Raw genomic sequence first — 21,119 nt, 5'->3', positions numbered from 1 at the left:
CTTCACCTAACCCACATGAAGCAAGCGTATCTAGCGAAGGCCAGCTGTATGGAAAGGGGAAAAAATACCCCGTTGCCATCTAGTCAATTCTGACTCATAGTGACCCTATAGGACAGAGGAGAACAGTCCCATAAGGTTTCCAAGGAGCAGCTGGTGGATTCGAACTGCTGACTTTTTGGTAAGCAGCTGAGCTCTTAACCACTGCACAGAACGAAATTAACTCCCCTGCTTCACAGGCATGTCATTAGTTGCTCAGTGTGTTTGGTTAGGTGACCTGAATATCTTTTTCTTTACACTTGCCACAGTCCCAGCTTTGCTGTCTCCAAACCATGCCCTTAAGGAAATTATATCAAGATCACCATTCATGTCCTTCTGGAGACACAAAGCAATCATCAATGCACACAGGTATAAATCTCTGTCTAGGTTCTGAAGCCATCTCTAAATTCATAACCTATCACATCTTCACATCCTCCCATGATGCAGTTTGAGCAGGCTGAAGGGTGATTTGTGGCAAAATGCGTGTTTTTTCAATGTCATTGTGTAGCTGCAATGCCATCCAGACCACAGATTCTTATGCACTGGCCGTCTGACTCATCGGTCCAGCTCTCCTCTTCGATGCTACCCAATTTTCTCCATGTGACCTGGTTTTCTGCGGGAAGCCAATTTAGGGTGGTGGTGGGGATGATGGGGATGGGAAATTCATTGCCTTTCACTCAGAAAGCTTTAGACGGAACCAAGCTTAGGTTATACAGCCTTGTGTCTCTATATATGGAAAACGTACAGGACTCTGCATGTATTACCAAGTCCCCCCAACCCAGCATCTCGAGAGAGAAGGAAGGCAGGTCTCCGCCTTCTGGTTAACTGGACGAGGCAGTAGGGAAGTCCATTTTAGTCCAACCATGTCCCTAAGAGCTGTGACCTAGAAGAAGCCCTCTAACTTCCCTGCCTGCTGGCTTCTGTCTCGGTTATACAATAGAGCATTCAAGGGCACTTAAGAACATATTTCCAAATGCAAACTACCCACTGTCCTGCTTTAATCTCTCCAAGGTCTACCTGCTCCGATTAGAATAAAATGCCAAGGTTTTGCCAGGACCTCTAGGACCATCCAGACCACAGTCTGCCCCCCAACTCCATCTTCTGCTGCTCTCTTCATCCTTCACTCCTCCTCAGCCATTTATGTTTTTCTATTCCTTGAAGCATCACCTGTCTGTCAGTACGTCATACAGTGGTAGCCTGTGGGTTGCTGTGATGCTGGAAGTTATGTCATTGGTATTTCAAATACCAGCAGGGTCACCCATGGCAGACTGGTTTCAGTGGAGCTTCCAGACTAAGATAGGCTAGGAAGAAAGGCCTACAGGTCTATTTCTGAAAATCAGCCAAGGAAAGCCCTATAGATCACAGAGGAACATTGTCTGATACAGTGTTGGAAGATGAGCCCCCTAGGTTGGAATCCACTCGAAGTACACAGTGACCACAAGGGATTCAAACACACCAACAATCGAGAAGGTGGTGCAAGACTGGGCAATATTTTGTTCTGTTGTACATGGGTTGCCCATGAGTTGGAGCCACTCAACTGCCGCTAACAACACCGTTCCTTGAAGAGAGGGAGCTGGTCCTGCTGCAGAGCCTTTGCCCCAGCAGTGCCTCTGCCTGGAACACTCATCCCTCCAGTTTCTGCAAGTCTGACCCCTCACTTCCTCCGAGAGATCACAGCCCATCTAAATCAGTACACCACTGCCCACCCTAGTCAGACTCTGACGCATTATCTTAATCTTATTTTCTTCACAACACACAGATTTCCATCAAAAGTTATCTTTTGTAGGAGGAGCCCACCACCACCAAGGAAGAACAACCAGGAACAGAGAGTGAGTCCTTTGGACCTGGGATCCCTGCACTGAGAAGCTCCTGGAAGCAGGAGACCGAGAGAGAGAGAGACAGCAAGCTGTAACCCTGAAGACCGTGAGAAGCAGTGGCAGGAGAGACCCGGCAGCAGAGACCTGGCAGCAGGAGACAGCAGCTGGGCTTCCCAGCCCAGAGAGAGAGGGAAAGCTGAGAGCCTTCGAGCAGAGGCTAAGGGCCAGGGAGAGGCAAGCCTGCGACCATGGTTGGGAAGAGGCTGTCCTGATGGAAGAACGGTATCCTGAGTGTTCCCGGGCCTGAATTGTAACTCTTAATTCCCTAATAAACCCCGTAATCTTGAGTATGGTCTGAGAAAAAAAAAAATTATCTTTTGTTTGCTTAGCAGTTTATTTTCTTCCATCTCCTGATAAAATAAATGTCAGCTCCTTGAGGACAGTGACACTGTTGGAATTTCCTCTATAGATTCCCAATGTCCTTAGTTGTGCGTAATAGAGAAATGATTGCCATTCACACACACACACACACACACACACACACAGGAAAGTGTATGGATAAATCCCATTGCTGTCAAGTCAATCCCAACTCATAGCAACCCTCCAGGACAGAGTAGAACTCGCCCACAGGGTTTTCCAGGCAGCTGTAATCTTTAGAGAGGCAGACTGCCACATCTTTCTCCCTCAAAGCCCCTGGTGGGTTCAAACCGCTGACCTTTCAATTAGCAGTCAATTGTTTAACCACTGTGCCGTCAGGGTTCCTAGTGTGGATAAATACTTAGTATTGAAAGGAATGCTAGGTAGCTCTAGTGAGACTCAGATAACAGATCTAAATGCCTTATCATGGTGGGTGGGCACATCTCATTCCTTTTTCCCTTACCATGAGCCCAGTTTGCAGCCAGAAAAAAAGAAAAATCACTGCTTCCCTAAGTAAACAGTGCAGCCCATAGATTGAAAGGCTGCCAAATGGGCTGTATTATTAAGGCTCTATCCAACCACTTCCTCCCATCATGACCAGCCTTCAAGGCCACCTCCTTCAGCAGCCCTAGACATTCCTCTCATCTCTCAGTTAATCAGATTAAACCCCAACTCAGTATGTCCAAGTGTCTGGAAGGGTCCTGATACACAGTAAACCAGATCCAAGCCAGTTGCCGCCAAGTCAACTTTGACTCACGGAGACCCCATATGTGTCATAGTAGAGCTGTCCTCCATAGGGTTTTCGATGGCTGATTTTTTTGGAAGTAGATCGTCAGGACTTTCTTCTGAGTTACCTCTGGGTGGACTCAAACTGCCAACCTTTATGTTAGCAGCCAAGTGCGTTAACTGTACCACCAGGGAGTCCTGATATGCAGTAGGTGCTCCATAAACATTAGTTCACTTCCTTCTTGCCCCTGCGGAAGAAGAGAACATTCCTAAAACCACTCTGACCGTTGCCAATTTCTAGGAGCTTCAGTTTTCATTTATTCAAATATTCATTCACTCATTAAACATTCATTGAAGGTGTATTGTGTGCTAAGTTCTATGCAGGGCCATAAGAATATAAGGACAAACAGCACACTCTCTCTGCTCTCAAGAATCTTGTGTCCTAGAACAGATAAGTGAACAGAAAATAGTGCAGGTAAATCAGGGACAAGACATATTAAGAATGCCATCATGATCCATGCAATGGGGGAGAGGGAGGGCACCACAAAAAGAGGGGTGGCTTCCAGACTGGAAGGAGGAGTTTCTAGCAGACCAACCCACTTGCTGAGAACAAAAACAGTAAATGTAAAAGAAAATCTGTTTGGGGACTTTAAAGATCTACCCAGAGAGCCAGCACTTTAAAAGCCAATATCCCACAGGGAAGGGAAATTTCTTGAGGAGAGCCTGCCTTATTTGTACTTTTCCCTCAAGGCATCGCTGATTCCTAAGTGGAGTGAAAGAAAGGCTGAGAAGCTGAGCAGAAGTGGCAGCTGAGGGAGAAAGAAAGAGACAGTAGAAGAGAGAAGAGAAAGAGGGAGAGAACTTAGCAGAGTTTTCTGTGTTTCTTGGGTCTGAGGAATAGAAAGTGTAGTTCAGGACCACCAAGTCAGCCAGGACTGGAGAGGTCAAAATTCCAGAAAATAGTGAAGTAGAAAAGAATAAGTCCAACATCTCAGCCGCTTTTCCCACAGAGCCAAGAAGTGTGGTGGTGGGGGCAGGGAGGGGAGGTCAGCCAAAGGCTAATGATGAGTCACACATACAGAGCTTCTGGCACTCACAGTCTTGGGGAGATAAACGCAGGGAATTCAGGATCTGACAAGGAAGAACCACCAGGCATTCAGTTGGGAACCTCATCCTATTGCACCATTTCTCAAAGCGAGTTCCATGGACCCCTAGGAATCCCAGAGACTCTTATAAGGATTCGAGAGGTCAAAGACATTTTCATAATAATTACCTGTTGTCATCAAGTGACCTCCAACTCATGGTTACCCTGTGTGTGTCAGAGTAGAAATGAGCTTCATAGAGTTTTCAGTGGCTGATTTTTCAAAAGTGGATCGCCAGTCTTTCTTCCAAGGAGCATCCTGGGTGGACTTGAATCACCAAACCTATTGTTAGCAGTCCAGTGTGTTAACCACTCACGCCACAGAGGTTGTTGTTGTTAGGTGCTGTCGAGTCAGTTCTGATTCATAGTGACCCTATGTACAACAGAAGGAAACACTGCCTTGGTCCTTCGCCATCCCCACAATTGTTGCTATGCTTGAGCCCATTGTTGCAGCCACTGAGTTAATCCATCTCGTTGAGGGTCTTCCTCTTTTTCACTGATCCTCTACTTTACCAAGCATGATGTCCTTCTCCAGGGACTGGTCCCTCCTGATAACATATCCAAAGTATATGAGATGAAGTCTCGCCATCTTTGCTTCCAAGGAGCTTTCTGGTTGTACTTCTTCCAAGACAGATTTTTTCCTTCTTTTGGTGGTCCATGGTATATTCAGTATTCTTCACCAACATCACAATTCAAAGGCCTCAGTTCTTCTTCAGTCTTCCTTATTCATTGTCCAACGTTAGCATGCATATGAGGTGATTGAAAACACCATGGCTTGGGTCAGGCACACCTTAGTCCTCAAAGTGACATCTTGCTTTTTAACACTTTAAAGAGGTCTTTTGCAACAGATTTGCCCAATGCAGGTGTCTTTTGATTTCTTGACTTGCTTCCATGGGTTTTGATTGTGGATCCAAGTAAAATGAAATCCTTGACAACCTCTATCTTTTCATGATGTTGCTTATTGGTCCAGTTGTGAGGATTTTTGTTTTCTTTATGTTGAGGTGTAATCCATACTGAAGGCTGTGGTCTTTGATCTTCATCAGTAAGTGCTTCAAGTCTTCTTCACTTTCAGCAAGCAAGGTTGTGTCATCTGCGTAATGCAGGTTGTTAATTAATCTTCCACCAAATCCTGATGCTCTGTTCTGCTTCATACAGTCCAGCTTCTCAGATTATTTGCTCAGCATACAGATTGAATAGGTATGGGAAAGGATACAACCCTGACACAAAACCTTTCCTGACTTTAAACCACGCAGTATCCCCTTGTTTTGTCCGAACAACTGCCTCTTGATCTATGTATAGGTTCCTCATGAGCACAATTATGTGTTCTGGAATTCCCATTCTTCACAATGTTGTCCATAATTTGTTATGATCCACACAGTTGAAAGCCTTTGCATAGTCAATAAAACACCGGTAAATATCTTTCCGATATTCTCTGCTTTCAGCCAAGATCCATCTGACATCAGCAATGATATCCTCATTCCATGTCCTCTTTTGAATCCTCCTTGGCTTTCTGGCAGTTCCCTGTCAATGTACTGCTGCAACCACTTTTGAATGATCTTCAACAAAATTTTACTTGCCTGTGATATTAATGATATTATTCAATAATTTCTACAATCTGTAGGATCATCTTTCTTTGGAATGGGCACAAATATGAATTTCTCCTAGTCGGTTGGCCAGGTAGCTGTCTTCCAAATTTCTCGGCATAGATGAGTGACTACCTCAACCTCTGTATAGCTTTTTGAAACATCTCAATTGGTATTCCATCAATTCCTGGAGCCTTGTTTTTCACCAATGCCTTCAGTGCAGCTTGGACTCCGTCAATACCATCAGTTCTTGATCATATGTTATCTCCTGAAACGGTTGGACTTCAACCAATTCTTTTGGTACAGTGACTCTGTGTATTCCTTCCATCTTCTTTTGATGCTTCCTGTGTCGTTTAATATTTTGCCCATTGTATCCTTCAAAATTGCAACTCAGGGCTTGAATTTTTTCTTCAGTTCTTTCAGCTTGAGAAATGCCAAGCATGTTCTTCCCTTTTGGTTTACTAACTCCAAGTGTTTGCACATTTCATTATAATATTTTACTTTGTCTTCTCAAGCTGCCCTTTGAAATCTTCTGTTCAGCTCTTTTGTTTCATCATTTCTTTTGCTTCAGCTACTCTGCTTTCAAGAGCAACTTTCAGAGTCTCTTCTGACATCCATTTTGGTCTTTTCTTTCCTTCCTGTCTTTTTGATGACCTTTTGTTTTCTTCATGTATGATGTCCTTGACGTCTTCCCACAACTCATCTGGTCTTCAGTCATTAGTGTTCAATGCATCAAACGTATTCTTGAGATGGTCTCCAAATTCAGGTGGGACATACTCAAGGTTGTATTTTGGCTCTTGAGGACTGGTTTTAATTTTCTTGAGCTTAAACTTGAACTTACATATGAGTAATTGATGGTCTGTTTCGCAGCTGGAACTTCGCCTTGTCTGACAGATGATATTGAGCTTTTCCATTGTTTCTTTCCACAGAAGTAGTTAATTTGATTGCTGTGTTTTCCATCAGGTAAGGTCCACGTGTACAGTCACCATTTACGTTGTTGAAAAGAGATATTTGCAATGAATATGTCCTTGATCTTGCAATATTCTCTCATAAGATCTCTGACATCATTTCTATCACCAAGCCCATCTTTTTCAACTACCGATTCTTCTTTGTTTCCCATTTCTGCATTCCAATCACCAGTAATTATCAATGCATCTTGATTGCATGTTTGATCAGTTTCAGACTCTAGAAGTTGGTAAAAATCTTCAGTTTCCTCATCTTTGACATTAGTGGCTGGTGGGTAAATTTGAATAATAGTTCTATTAACTGGTCTTCCTTATGGGCTTATGGATATTATCACTGACAGCGTTGTACTTCAGGTTAGATCTTGAAATGTTCTTTTTTGATGAACACGATGTCATTCCTCTTCAATTAGTCATTCCCAGCATAGTAGACCATATGATTGTATGATTCAAAATGACCAATACCAGTCTATTTCAGCTCATTAATGCTTAGGATATAGATCTTTATGCAGTCTGTTTCATTTTTGCCCGCTTCCAATTTTCCTAGATTCATACTTCGTACATTTCACATTTTGATTATTAATGGATATTTGCAGCTGTTTCTTCTCATTTTGAGTCATTCATGATGATACTAGTGAATGTGATTATTTCGGCAGTTCGAATCCACCAGACTTTCTGCAGGATGTGGCAGTCTGCTTCCGTAAAGATTCCAAACCAAAACCAAACTCATTGCCATTGAGTCAAAAAGATTACAGCCTAGTAAACCCTATGGGGCAGTTCTACTCTATCCTACAATGTCATTGTGAGTCGAATTCGACTTGATGGCAACATACGTCGACATTAGGAAGATCTACATAAGTCAAGGACCAATATTTTCCAAATGACCAATGCTCAATATTAAAAACCATGCATGAATAAAAGATCCATTCAAAACACAAGATAGAATACTGGATTTTAAGGTAACAGAGTACAAAAAGTTCATTGATACGGTTTCAAATTCCACATTTCAACTAATCTTTAAGAAACTATGACTGGTTGAGTTTGGGTGAAGTATTAAAGACTAATCACAATTATCTGAAAAGAATATTAAAATATTCCTCCTTTTCCAATTACTTATTTGTGTAAAGCTGGATTTTCTTCGTACACTTCAAACAAAACAGCATACTGAAACAGATTGCATGTGGAGGCAGATATAAGAATCTAGTTTAGCTGTCTCTTTTTAAGACAAGGATTAAAGAGATTAAAAAAGAAGTAAAATAATGCTGCTCTTGTCACTAATTATTTTTGTTTTAGGAAATAGAGTCATTTTTCATAACAATGTGCTATCTAGGCTAACATAGAAACAGTAACGATTTTTACGAAGGAATTAATAAATATTGTAAAAGTAGCCCTGGTGGTGCAGTGATTAAGAGTTCGGCTGCTAACCAAAAAGTTGGCAGTTTGAATCCACCACCCATTTCTTGGAAACCCTATGGGGCAGTTCCGTCTGTCCTATAGGGTCACTATGAATCAGAATAAACTTGGTGGCAATAGGTCTGGCCTATCTATCTATCCATCCATCCATCCATGTATCTATTTATCTAAAATCCCCTACATTAACAAAAGCTTTTTGGGAGGCTCAGTAATTTTTTAGAAGTGTAAAGGGATCCTGAGAACAAAAAGTTTGAGCATCACTGGTCTAGAACACTTACCAAAATTGACCATATGCTAGGCTGTAAAGCAAGTCTTGACAAATTGCAAAATTTTTAAATTATTCAGAGTATGTTCTCTGACCACAGTGGATTCAAGTTAGAAATAAGCAACAGAAGAATCACTGAAAAATCCCCAAACGTTTGGAAGCTAACCTATTTACTTCTAAATATCCATATGTCAACAACAACAAAAATCTCAGTTGAATTTAGAACTTCTTTTGAAGGAAATTGTAATGAAAATATGATTGATTGTATCTAGCTAAAATGTACTTAGAAAGAAATTTATAGCACTAAATGTATATATTAGACAAGAAAGACTGCAAAATCAGTCATCTAAATATCTATTTTAAGGAGGAAGAAAAGCAAAAGCAAATTAAATCCAAAGAAAGTAGAAGAGAGGATGATAAAGTCAGAAACAATGGTTTAAAAAGCAAATATTCAATGGAGAAATCAACATAAATCAAAAGTTGGTTCTCTGAGAAAACTAATAATATTAAATCCTAAAACACTAAAGAAGAAAAATGGAGACAGCATAAACTACCAATATCAAGAATAAAAGGTGTCGTTAAATAAATAATAAGAGGATGTTACAAGAAATACATATTCACTGATTAGAAAAACAAAATTTGTAAAAACTGACAAAAGGAAAGTACCAATGAATAGTCCTACATTTATTAAGCTGACTTAATGTGACTAATAACAACAACAAATGCCAGTTAAAGAAACTGTCTACATCAAAACTTTCCTGTAAGAAAAACTCCAGGTCCAAATTCTTCCAAATACTTAAAGGAGAGTAACATCAATCTTAAAATGTTTTTTCCCACAGGAAAAAACAAACATCTTTTCAACTCGTTTGTTGTGGTAACAAAACCTTGATATGCAAACTTGACAAGAACATTACAAGAAAGAAAAATTACTAGCCAATTTCCCCTATGAATATAGATGAAAAATCCTAAACAAAATGTTAGTAAATTGAACGCCATTGTATATAAATAGGATAATATATCATGGCCAAATCAACTTATTTTAGCAATGCAAGATGGATTTATCACTAAAAAATCAAATATGTACATATATATATATGGATACACGCATATACACATGTTATTGTTAGTTGCCATTGAGTTGGCTCTGACTCATGGCAACCCCACGTACAATAAAATGAAACACTGCCCGGTCTTGCACCATCCTCATGATTGTTGACATGCATGAGTCCATCATTGCAGCCATTGTGCCAGTCCATCTCACTGACCCTAACTAGCCCTCTGCTTTGCCCGACGTGATGTCTCCCTCTAGCAACTTGTCTCTCCTGATGACATGTCCAAAGTAACCGTGTTGAGGTTTGTGATCCATAAAGTTTTTGTTGACTAATTTTTGAAAGTAGATCACCAGGCTTTTCTTCCTAATCTGTCTTAGTCTGGAAGCTCTGCTGAAACTTGTCCACCATGGATGATGCTGCTGGTATTTGAAATGCCAGTGGCTTCCAGCATCACACCAACATGCAAGCCACTACAGCATGACAAAATGACAGAGCATGGTGAATGGTGGCATGATGGATTAAGCACTCGACTACTAACTGAAAGGTTTGTGGTTCCAACCCACCCAGAGGCACCTCAGAAGAAAGCCCTGGCAATCTGCTTCCAAAAGGTCACAGTATTGAAAACCCTAAGGCGTGCATTTCCGCTCTGCACACATGGGGTCAGCATGAGTTCGAATCAACTCAACGACAACTGGTTTACTTAAAAAAATTAAATTACATTTATAAAAAAATTTCCTGCTTGTTCATTTAGTAATCAAAGATCATTTTTCTGATTTGCACCTTTTGTATATCAGCTACTATTTATGTTCACAGTACCTTTTACCTTGATTCTTTTCTATGTCAAAACTAGAAATAGAACATGCTTCTTTTCCTTTCAGAATGTCTTCCTTTTTCTCAAATTGCCATCTTCAAAAGAACATTTTCCTTTTCATCAAACCTGAGAGGATCCACTAGACTGCAAGCTAAAGGGGGGGAGAGCCTGCCTCACTGTTACTCCCTCATGCCCAGCACAGAGACTGGTACTGGTACTGTGCCAATAAATATTGGTTGAATGAATGAATGAACAAATGAATGAATCATGGCTGTTAGGGATTGAATTGTGTCCCCAAAAAATATGTGTCAACTTGGCTAGGTCATGATTCCCAGTATCGTGTGATTGTCCACCATTTTGTCATCTGATGTGATTTTCCTATGTGTTGTAAATCCTATCTATATGATGTTAATAAGGCAGGATTAGTGGCAGTTATGTTAATGAAGCAGGACTCAATCTACAAGATTAGGTTGTGTCTTAAGCCAATCTCTTTTGAGATATAAAAGAGAGAAGTGAACAGAGAGACATGGGGACTTCATACCACCAGTAAATCAGCACCAGGAGCAGAGTGCATCCTTTGGACCCAGGGTTCCTGCATGGAGAAGCTCCTAGACCAGGGGAAGATTGATGACAAGGACCTTCCTCCAGAGCCAACAGAGAGAGAAAGCCTTCCCCTGGAGCTGGCACCTTGAATTTTGACTTCTAGCCTCCTAAACTGTGAGAGAATAAATTTCTCTGTTAAAGTCATCCACTTGAGGTATTTCTGTTATAGCAGCACTAAATAACTAAGACAATGGTGACCCTCATTTTGATGTTTCCGTGCATGCCAAACCCACCTGAACAAATCTGGTGTCTATAAAACCCCCTCTTCCTGCCATTCAGATTTCATTCTTCAGTTGGAAAAAAAGTGTCTCCACAATAACAAACTTTCTTTCTGCCTCCTTACCTCCTACCTACCATCAGGAGCTGTTGATGAAACATTATTCCTAAAGCCTTTTAAATATCTTTTTGGAATATGTTATGTAAAGAAAACATAATGATGGCAACAGCAAATCACAGCTATCTGTTCTTCTCTTGGCTCATTTTCTGAACACAATTTGCTGTCTTGAGCATGCACTCCATCCCCTGACCCTCTTCCTGGTGGCCATGGCACACAGGGAGAGAGCTAGAAGACAGTATCACAGTCTCCTTGTCCCTAATCTTGCCCCAGGCTCAACCGTGCCCTGATCAAAGCCAGTTTTAGGAGGCGTGAACAATCCGCTACCAAGACATTAGGATTTTCATTTGCCTGTGCTAACGTTCTGGCAAATGGACTCTGTTTTGCTCAGAAGACAGCCCAATGCACTCTTCTTCTCCAGCACAGGATGACACAGCATCTTTTTTTTTTCCTTTCATTCTCTTCCATAACCTGGAGACCCACTGTTCTCTCGGCCCATATACAGGCCACGTTCTCCACTCTAGAACAAGAACACATGACTAGCTGAGTAAACCCACAAGAGCCAGTAAGGCCACCTGAGTGCTGGTGAGGGGCTGAGGGTCAGGCTGCTCTCACGTCCCGCTGGGCTCAGGCAAGGAGCCCTCTGGCCTGAATCAGAAGCCATATAACCTCAGGCATGGAAGGGTGAACTTGGAATGGAAGATGCCACTTGCACACCTGGCACACCCAGGCTTTTCCCCGTGGGTGCCTCCTGATCTCCATCAGAGGTCAGCCTGTCTGGTCCTATCAATAGCAGGTAAGTTGGAGCCCTATGGATACCCTGGAAATAACCACCACTGGCTGGGAACACTCGTACAGCCCGTTATCCAGCTCTGGAAGACTGCCCATCCCCTGGGGAGAATTTTCTCCCATGCGAGGCTCTTTGGCCTGATATGTAAGGCGTGACTGGCCTCCAGGCACCTCATGCTCCTTTATGGCCTCCCCAAGTACCAGCCAAACTCCTAAAACCGTATAGAGAAGGTCCCTCAATAGTCACTGGTTAGAGGGAAAAATTGTTGTCATTGTTGTTGGGTGCCATAGAGTTGATTCTGACTCATAGCGACTCCATGTGACAGAGTAGAACCCCTATAGGGTTTCCTAGGCTATAATCTTTATAGGTGCCGAGGCCCAGTCTTTTTTTCACAGCACCTCTGGGGGAGTTCAAACCACTAACCTTTAGTTAATAGCTAATATCTTAACCACTGCACCACCAGGGCTCCTTAGAGGAAAGCATTAGTCACACAATATACAAGATTTCCCTAAGTGGCAATAAGAAATTCCAACTGAATCTAAAGTACTAATAATGAGGGGGAATACTCACAACATATTGTTACATAAAAGAAGCAAGCTATAAAATAGTATGTCTTGTAGTTCCATTTTCTAAACATACACATTTTTATAATATCTTGTAAGTTTCCCTGGAACTCCAAACTCACCTCCCAACCTTCCCTCTCCACTTCTCCACTTGTGAATCTACGTAGCTTGTCCTGCTCTGAGATTGGGACTCTCCTGCCCCAGCCTCGCCTCCCCCAGCCCCCCCACATCAGTAAAAGTGAGCCCATTCTTCCCTCGCTCTCTCCCCTGATGGCCATATGGCTCACGGCTCCCTTTCCCCAGGTCTGGATATCTGTTGAATGAGTTAACGGACGAACATGCCCTCAAAATAAATATATGCACATATGAAGCAGGGTATGAGCATTCTACACTTTGGAAGGAGAAGGCTAAGACCGTTCCTCCTCTTTGGTCTATTTTCCTATTTCTATCTCAAAAGACCTCTATTGGCCATTGGGATGTGGAGAGGGGGCAGGGATTTCACCAGGAAGGAATGATACCTGATTCTGCTACCACACCCAGCCTCTTCACCTCAGCCAGGTAACTACCATTTGCCTCACCTGGAAAAAGACGGGAGGTTGTTTTCCTCTAGAAAAAATAAGCCAGAGAGCTTCTGGATTCAAGACACAGCTGGGGACGGTAGTGAGGAGCCATACCAGAAACAAGGAAACTAAGCAAAGGTTGACCAGCTGAACATGAGACCTCCCTCCCCAGCCTGCCCACTGGATACTCATCCTTGAGGAAATTACCGAGACCAAGGAAGACACATGTAGACATGGACATTGGTGGGATTCCCTACAAGTGACTGGGTTCCACCAACAATGAGCCCCCACCAAGCACAGAGTATGACCAATCGGTGCTTTAGTTTCTTCTTTAACATAAAAATGATGAGCCAGGGAAAGTCTTGAACCTCAGCAAGAGACTAAAACTAAATAATGGTCTTGGAAGAAACAGAAATAACACAGGGAACAAAAGGACAAAAGGGAAGGAGAAAAATGTGTGCGTGTGTATCTATCTCTATGTCATTGTTGGGTGCCATCTCTATCTCTATCTATATATTCCTCAGAGAAATAAAGAAAATATATTGTTGTTGTGTTGTTAGGTGATGTCAAATCGATTCTGACTCATAGCAACCCCATATACAAAAGAATGAAACAATGCCCAGTCCTGCGCCATCCTCACAATCATTGATGCCACCATCACTTCTAAGGAGCATTCTGGCTATACTTCTTCCAAGAAAGATTTGTTCGTTCTTCTGGTAGCCTGTGGTATATTCAGTATTCTTCACCTATACCATATTTCAAATGCATCAATTCTTCTTTGGTTTTCTTTATTCATTTCTACATACTCATCTCCAATTCGAAGAATCGAATATTCTCTTGTTCACTGAACACTGTTGACTAGGCCCTTCAGCAAGGCAAGGTTGGTAAGTCACAGGTCATGGCATTATTTTGGTTCCTATCTCCAAGATTAAGAAAGCCATGCAAGATTCCTTCAACTGCAAGGAACTGAATTAGAACATCATCTCAAATGAAGCTGACAGATGAAGCTGTAGAGGTCATCGTTTTATCTGGCACACATCTGAAAATGTTTATGATTTATTTTTCTCATGGATCTGCCCCTTGGAATGAAAGTCTCTGGTAGAACCACAACTGTCCTGGTCTAGTGGACCACCAAGCAGATGCAGATTACTTCACAAACAGCCAGCCTGGTGCTCTCACTCAGGTTTATTATGAATGAGAGAGCAATGAACAATGGCAACATGCTTGGTGGTTCATGGCATCCATCAGGTTAAAGTAATATGTGACAGTGAAGCCAATGGCAAGGCCAATGTGTCTGCAAGATAGAGTACAGACAAAGATAAGAAGCTTACGATTGCAAAAGACAAAGGATGTTGGAGAAAAAAAGATACTGAGCTCATGGTGGAGAAGACTAAGAGGCACAAGACTGAAGATGAGAAGCACAGAAATGTGGTGTCTGCCAACAACTCACTCAAATCCTGTGCTTTCAACAAAAAGCCACAGTGGAAGAAAAGGAACTTCAAGACACGTGCAATGAAATGATCAGCTGGTGGATAAACCCCAGTCTACTGAAAACGAGAATTTCTAAGAAGAAAGAACTGGAGAGGGAGGTCTTGCCGACTCACCATCTCATCTATCCTGGAGGGGAGGGCCATGCCAAGAGGAATGCCTTAGGGTTTCCCAGGGGCTGACCAAGTGCCTTGTGCTGGTTCTGGATTCATCCTAAAGAAGGCTGAGCATATTCTATCCGGCTAGTCAAAGATACGAACGACGTATTTTATAGCCAAGTTGGTACAGAGGCAGTATTTTAGCTGTTGTATAAATTGCTGGGCATTCTGATACTTGGATGTGCACACAGAAAAAGAAGTGAACACTTCTGCACTATCAAGTCTGTAAAAAGTGAAAAATGCAATTCATGTTCTCAAGAATGAATATCTATTTAAAGTCAACACCTTAGAAATGGAAGAAAATCTGTTTTGCTCTCTACTGAGTAAGTATTAAGGAAAAGTTAGAGTATCTCTCAGTTTGAAGGTACTTGGAGTTATTGACCTACCTGGGGTAGAAAGGTGACTTGAAGCCCTAGAGGCTAAGGCAACAGTGTGAGTTAAGTCATCCCCATTGCTAGAGACTATTTCACCAGAAGACTCACTTTTTTAGGGGATGTTAAATTCAGAATGGAGTTTATCTTGCAAATCCTTCTGAAATGAACATTAAGCAACTAAATGACTAAGGTCTTTGTGAAGTTTTACAGAAAGTTCTGCAATGTGTTTCATGGAGATGGTTCTTAAAGGAACCCCTAGGAAAATCTGAGGAAGCTCAGACTCAGGGGGAGCACATCACTTTAATTCAAGTCAGCAAATATTCCCTGAGAAGCTACGGGATTTCAGGCACTATGCCAGGTTGAGACACATCCCTAGACAATATATATGCTTGATTTATGTAAAGACTTCACATTTGTGTTACGATATCTCAGGATTTGCATAAAAGAAGCAAAAGAAATCAGTGACAACAAAACCTATTCATTACAGAGAAAATAAGTTAGCCAAAAAAAAAAAAAAGCCAAACTCATTGCTGTTGAGTCGTTTCTGACCCACGGAGACCCTATAGGATTTCCAAGGAGGAGATGGTGGATTTGAACTGCCGACATTTTGGTTATTGGCTAAGCTGGTAACCACTGAGTTGGTTGAAAATTTCTGTAGTGTGTTAATTTCCCTGTTGTTGATTTTAACGTTGTACTCTGTCCTTTACTTTATACAACTGAAGTTCTTTTAGGCTTTTGAGGTATGTATCATGGTCTCCATTGTGGCTTTTTATTGTAATCTTTAAATTTTTATCAAAGTAATACGTCTTAAAGGGTCAAATGCACTATAAGGTTTATGCGGAAAGACAACAGTCCCCATTACCTCTTTTCCTCACTCGCATTTCCACTCCAAAGGCGTAATCAATTTCAGCAGTTTTAGTTGCCTTGTTTTTCCTGGATTTCTGCATCTCTAAATAACAAGGCTATACTGCTATGTGTTGATTAGGAAAGTTTAACTTTGGGTAAAATGTCTTCCCTCCATGGAAGAGGCGGATCCTTTAGCTTTCTTATACCAGCCCCTTGCCGGCTTCTCCTCTCTACATCCTCCCAACATGTAATGTTACAGTTTTGTTAGATCAACGTTCTGCGATCTGCTCCCATAAAGACTAAAACCTTGGAAACTTATGGAGCAGTTCTACTCGGTCCTATAGGGTCACTATGAGCCAGAATCAACTGCAACGGGGTTTGTTTTTGGGTCTGAATATATTTTGGTGATATTTACATGATTCACAACTGAAACACATCAAATCCTATGATATCATGCCCTTTCTTACACAAATTTTTATTTTTCCTGGAGTTAACAACTACATTGTTTTTTTTTTTTTCCTGGTTTCTTTGTACCTGTCAATTATTTACCCACAAACTCTGTCAGAACTTCTTATTGAGGAACATATTGGTAATTTATCAGGTCCAAGTTTTTCTTGGACAATTCTCTCAGCTTCTATCCTCTTGATTTTAATCTGCACTAATTATTTTCTAGCCCTGTTACACAGCTATCATCTTGGGATCTTCCTTCGCCATCATCCTGAGGATTTCCTTCGCCTCCCTTCTATGTTGGACCATTGCTTCTAGAGCCCTTTCTTCATCTGTGGTTTACGCCTTTGTTTTGGTGAAATATATCCTATAGTAGTTTCCTAACAAAGGGTCCTGGGGAATTAAAAAAAAAAAAATGTTTGGAGAACTTGCAGGCTTAAAAGTGTCCTTCTATCCTCAAGCTTGTTTGGAGTGGTATAGAATTCTAAGTTGGAAGTAAATTTCTCTCAGAAGTTGGAACTCATTTCTCCATTTTCTTTTCAATTCCAGAGCTGTTCTTTCAAAATCGAATGCTGCTCCAGTTCCTGACTCCCTGTTTGTGACCTGAATTTTCTTTCTGGAAAGTTTTAGAATCTTCTTCTCATCCTTGAGTTCTGAAATCTCCAGTAGTGGGCTTTGATGAGGATCTGTTTTCATTCATTGGTGCTTAGCACTTGGAGTGCCCTTCAATCTGGAAACACAGATCTGTCAGTCCCTGAGAAATTTTTCCCATTAGTTATGTTAAAAATAATTTCCTCCCCTCCATTTTCTCTGCCTTTTTCCCCTATGGAATGCCTATTAGTGGGCTGTTGGATCTCTTAGACTTATCCTCAAATTTTCTTATCTAGTGTCTCCTATTTTCTTTATTTTGTTATCTACTTTTCAGGAGATTATTTCAACTTTATACAAGCCCTTCTGTAACAACTTTTTAAAAAATTATTTTTGCTACTGTCATGGATTGAATTGTGTCCCCCAAAAATATCTGTCAACTTGGCTAGGTTATGATTCCCAGTATTGTATGATTGTCTACCGTTTTATCATCTGATGTGATTTACCTATATGTTGTAAATGCTATCACTATGATGTAATAAAATGGATTAGTGGCAGTTATACTGATGAGCTCTACAAGATTAGATAGTGTCTTAAGACAATATCTTTTGAGATATAAAAGAGAGAAACAAGCAGAGATACACAGGGACGTCATACCATCCCAATTAACAACAATATATTTTTTTTATTTCTCTGAGGAATATATACATAGAGACAGAGATGGCACCTGACAATGACATAGATAGAGGTAGATACACAAGCACGCATTTTTCTCCTTTCCTTTTGTCCTTTTGTAACGTGTCATCAGGAAGGATCAGTCCCTGGAGAAAGGACATCATGCTTGGTAATATATAGGGTCAGAGAAAAAGAGGAAGATCTTTGACGAGATGGATTGACACAGTGGTTGCAACAATGGGCTCAAGCATAACAACAATTGTGAGAATGGCACAGGACTGGGCATTGTTTTGTTCGGTTGTACATAGGGTCACTATGAGTCAGAACCTACTCGACAGCACCTAACAACAACGTACAGGAATCAGTCCCTTTATGTAGAAGCTCAGTCTGATGAGTGGTTGAAGTGCTTGCAGAAATATGTGGAAGTGACAGAGAGCCCTCCTGTGTCTCTCACATCTGAGCTTGGCAATGACGCGGATGATTATTCGGTCATCAAAATCTTCACCCAGGTGGATTTCTCCCATCGTAGACTTGACATAAAAGATTTCATCATCAGAAGGGAGGATGTTGTTGTTGTCATTAGTTGCTGTCGAGTTGGCTCCAGCTCTTGGCAACCCCTGTACAACAGAACAAACGTTGCCCTGTCCTGTGCCTTCTCCATGATTGTTGGTATGTTTGAGTCCATCGTTGCATATTTTGAGTGCCTTTCAACCTAGGGGCTCATCTTCTAGCTCTATATCAGATAGTATTCTGTTGTGATCCATAAGGTTTTCATTGACTAATTTTCAGAAGTACATCACCAGGCCTTTCTTCCTATTTTGTCTTAGTCTGAAAGCTCCGTTGAAACCTGTCTACCATGAGTGACCCTGTTGGTATTTGAAACAGTGGCATAGCTTCCAGCATCATAGCAACACACAAGAAGGGGGGATAGACAAATCAAAATGCTACTTTCAAGATCAAAGATCAATATAATTCTTTCAACACCAACATTCTTGTTCCAGTCATGAGCAGAGGCAGTGTAAATTGGATAACTGGTGACTCTGAGCACAGTGTGGTCATCAGTGACTCCAGCCAGAAGCCATTAAAATAAGCTAAAACTGTGACAACAGTATGCTAATAACCCTCCCAAAAGTAGAGTCTGCAATCTCCTTCATCTTTCTCAGAAACATAGAAGAGACCTTTTTGGGATAGAAGCTTTTCCTCTCCTCCCGTACTCCACCTGGAACTATTGTCTTCTTATATCATTCACACATACACACACACACACAGATCACCACCACCACCACCACGCTCATGTAAACTCAAAGTACCCAAACAGATCCTTAGTAATGAGAAGGTGTTGGTGGGTTTCACCACAGTTTGATTATTTCCATCACCACCGACGTCCATCAATTGTTCTGTATTGGGAAAACTACAAAGCATGGAATGCTTCTGTTTCCATAATCATCTCACTGATTGTAATCTCCACTCTCCCCTGCTGAACGACACCCACTGACACATGACTATGTAGTGCCAAGATGAGCAACAACCTCAGATCCATCCAACATCTTGCTCTTCTTTAACCAGGAAAGCACCAAGCTCTGAGGAACACAAGTCTGGTTGATTAGAGAGTGATGTAAAGAAATAAAAACTCTGGTGTGTTGAATAAACAAAAGCTGATTTTTGATAAACAAAACTTTTATACCTCTTTATATTCTAGACTAGGTATTTATTTCATACTAAATATAAAATAGCACTTTAACTCTTCGAAATTATCTTGCAACTGACAGTTTTTCCATCACTCATAACTAGATTCCATTAGTCACACTTACTGAGACTAGAGATGATTTTTATATAGCTACAAAGTCTTATTAAAAATAGGTTCAGAGAAGCTTTTTTTTTTCTGGCTTTCAGGTTGGGTAAAATATTTCCCACTTTTCTATAGTTCTTGTTCTCTTTTCAATTTTCTTTTATGTCTTTCCTAACCGGGGGTCATCTGTTAAGGGGAATATTACAAGCTTTAAATTTAGAAAATAACACAAATGACTCATCCCTAAAAAACAGGGCTGCACTGTTTGCTATTTGGTCCCAGACTCTCTGGAAATTACAATTCCCTTTAAGCAAATTTCTGTTTATTGCACTCAGTTTAAAGGCAAGATCTATTGTCAATAAAGACAGAACTAGGCCAAAGCAACCCTGTTTTGTCTTGCTTTGTTTAGTTTTCCTCAAGAAGGTGGTGTCTGCTTCTGCAGAAATAGCATCTATTTACATTCTCTACCCATGGACCGGGCAGTGTTTCGTTCTGTTGTATATAGGGTTGCTATGAGTCAGAAGCCACTCAATGGGACCTAACATCAACAAGACCTATGTAAAGAGTTGTTTGTAGGAGACTTCTGGCAAAATGGAGCTCTAGGCAGAAGAACCACACCATCCCTCCACAGCAAAGATCTGAAAAACTAAGCTGAACAGAGAAAACAACAATCCTGAAACCCTAAAACATCAAATGAAGAGATAAAGAACTCATCCAAGCACCAAATGGAGTGAGAAAACTGACAGAGAATGGAGAGCGAGGAGAGATTCATGCAGAGGTCCTCTATCAGCTAATACAGCGTGCATCCGCCATCTTGGACTCCTTTCAGAGACCAGCAAACAGGGGGTACAAGAAAGCAGCTTCACAGAGCTTCCAGTGGGAGACAAAACAACCGGTAATTTGCGATATATGCTTTCCCACCACCTACCCTTCTTCACCCCCACTCGGCCTCCTCTGCTTCCCGCGGCCACAATCTTTTGTCCGGGAAGCTCTGGCTGCTTAGATTCCACCCACCCGAACGGGCCGGCTGTCTGAGTGCCATTTGTTGGCTGCTGGTGTTGCTTTTTTCCACTTCTTTTGATTTCTTCCTTACCTCTCCCCACTTCCCCCTCCTTTCATTCAAATACCTGGCTCCGTGCGCCATCTTTGCTTCTTCCTGAGGGGCTGCGGAGCTCCGTTCAAGTGTGGAGCTGCTTCCCAGTCTGGGCTGCCACACCGGTGGGATCCCGGGGCTTTTGTTCATTTGTTTTGAATTGTTTGTTTGCTTTCTTTTCCTTTTCTTGAATTGGGAGCCTGTTCTGGCCAGGCAGTGCTGCATGGCTTGGAAACTACCCCCTGGGCTTGCACAGACATGCAGAGGGATCCCTGAGGGCATTTCTTCTTTCATTAGTTTCTTTTTTTTTTTCTGTTTTTTTGGGGGGCTTTTCTGGTTCTCTTTTTTCTTTTTCTTTTTTCTTTGTTTTGTTTTCTTTTCCCTCTTTTTCCCTTCTTGTGTTTCTTCATTACTCAGTTTCTTATCTCTATACTATATATTCCTTCTCTTTCTGTTCCCTGAATACCTGGCATTGTATACCTCTATGCCTTCTAGCCAGGCTGTACTGCAACTCCTGAGAACAACTTCCCTAGACCTCATAGCCGCACCGGTGGGATCCCTGGGAACTTTGCTGTTCTTTAACCTTTC

Source organism: Trichechus manatus, unplaced genomic scaffold, assembly GCF_000243295.1.
Source record: "Trichechus manatus latirostris isolate Lorelei unplaced genomic scaffold, TriManLat1.0 scaffold00277, whole genome shotgun sequence".
NCBI classification, from domain to species: Eukaryota; Metazoa; Chordata; class Mammalia; order Sirenia; family Trichechidae; genus Trichechus; species Trichechus manatus.
Note: the sequence above shows the minus strand (reverse complement) of the source record.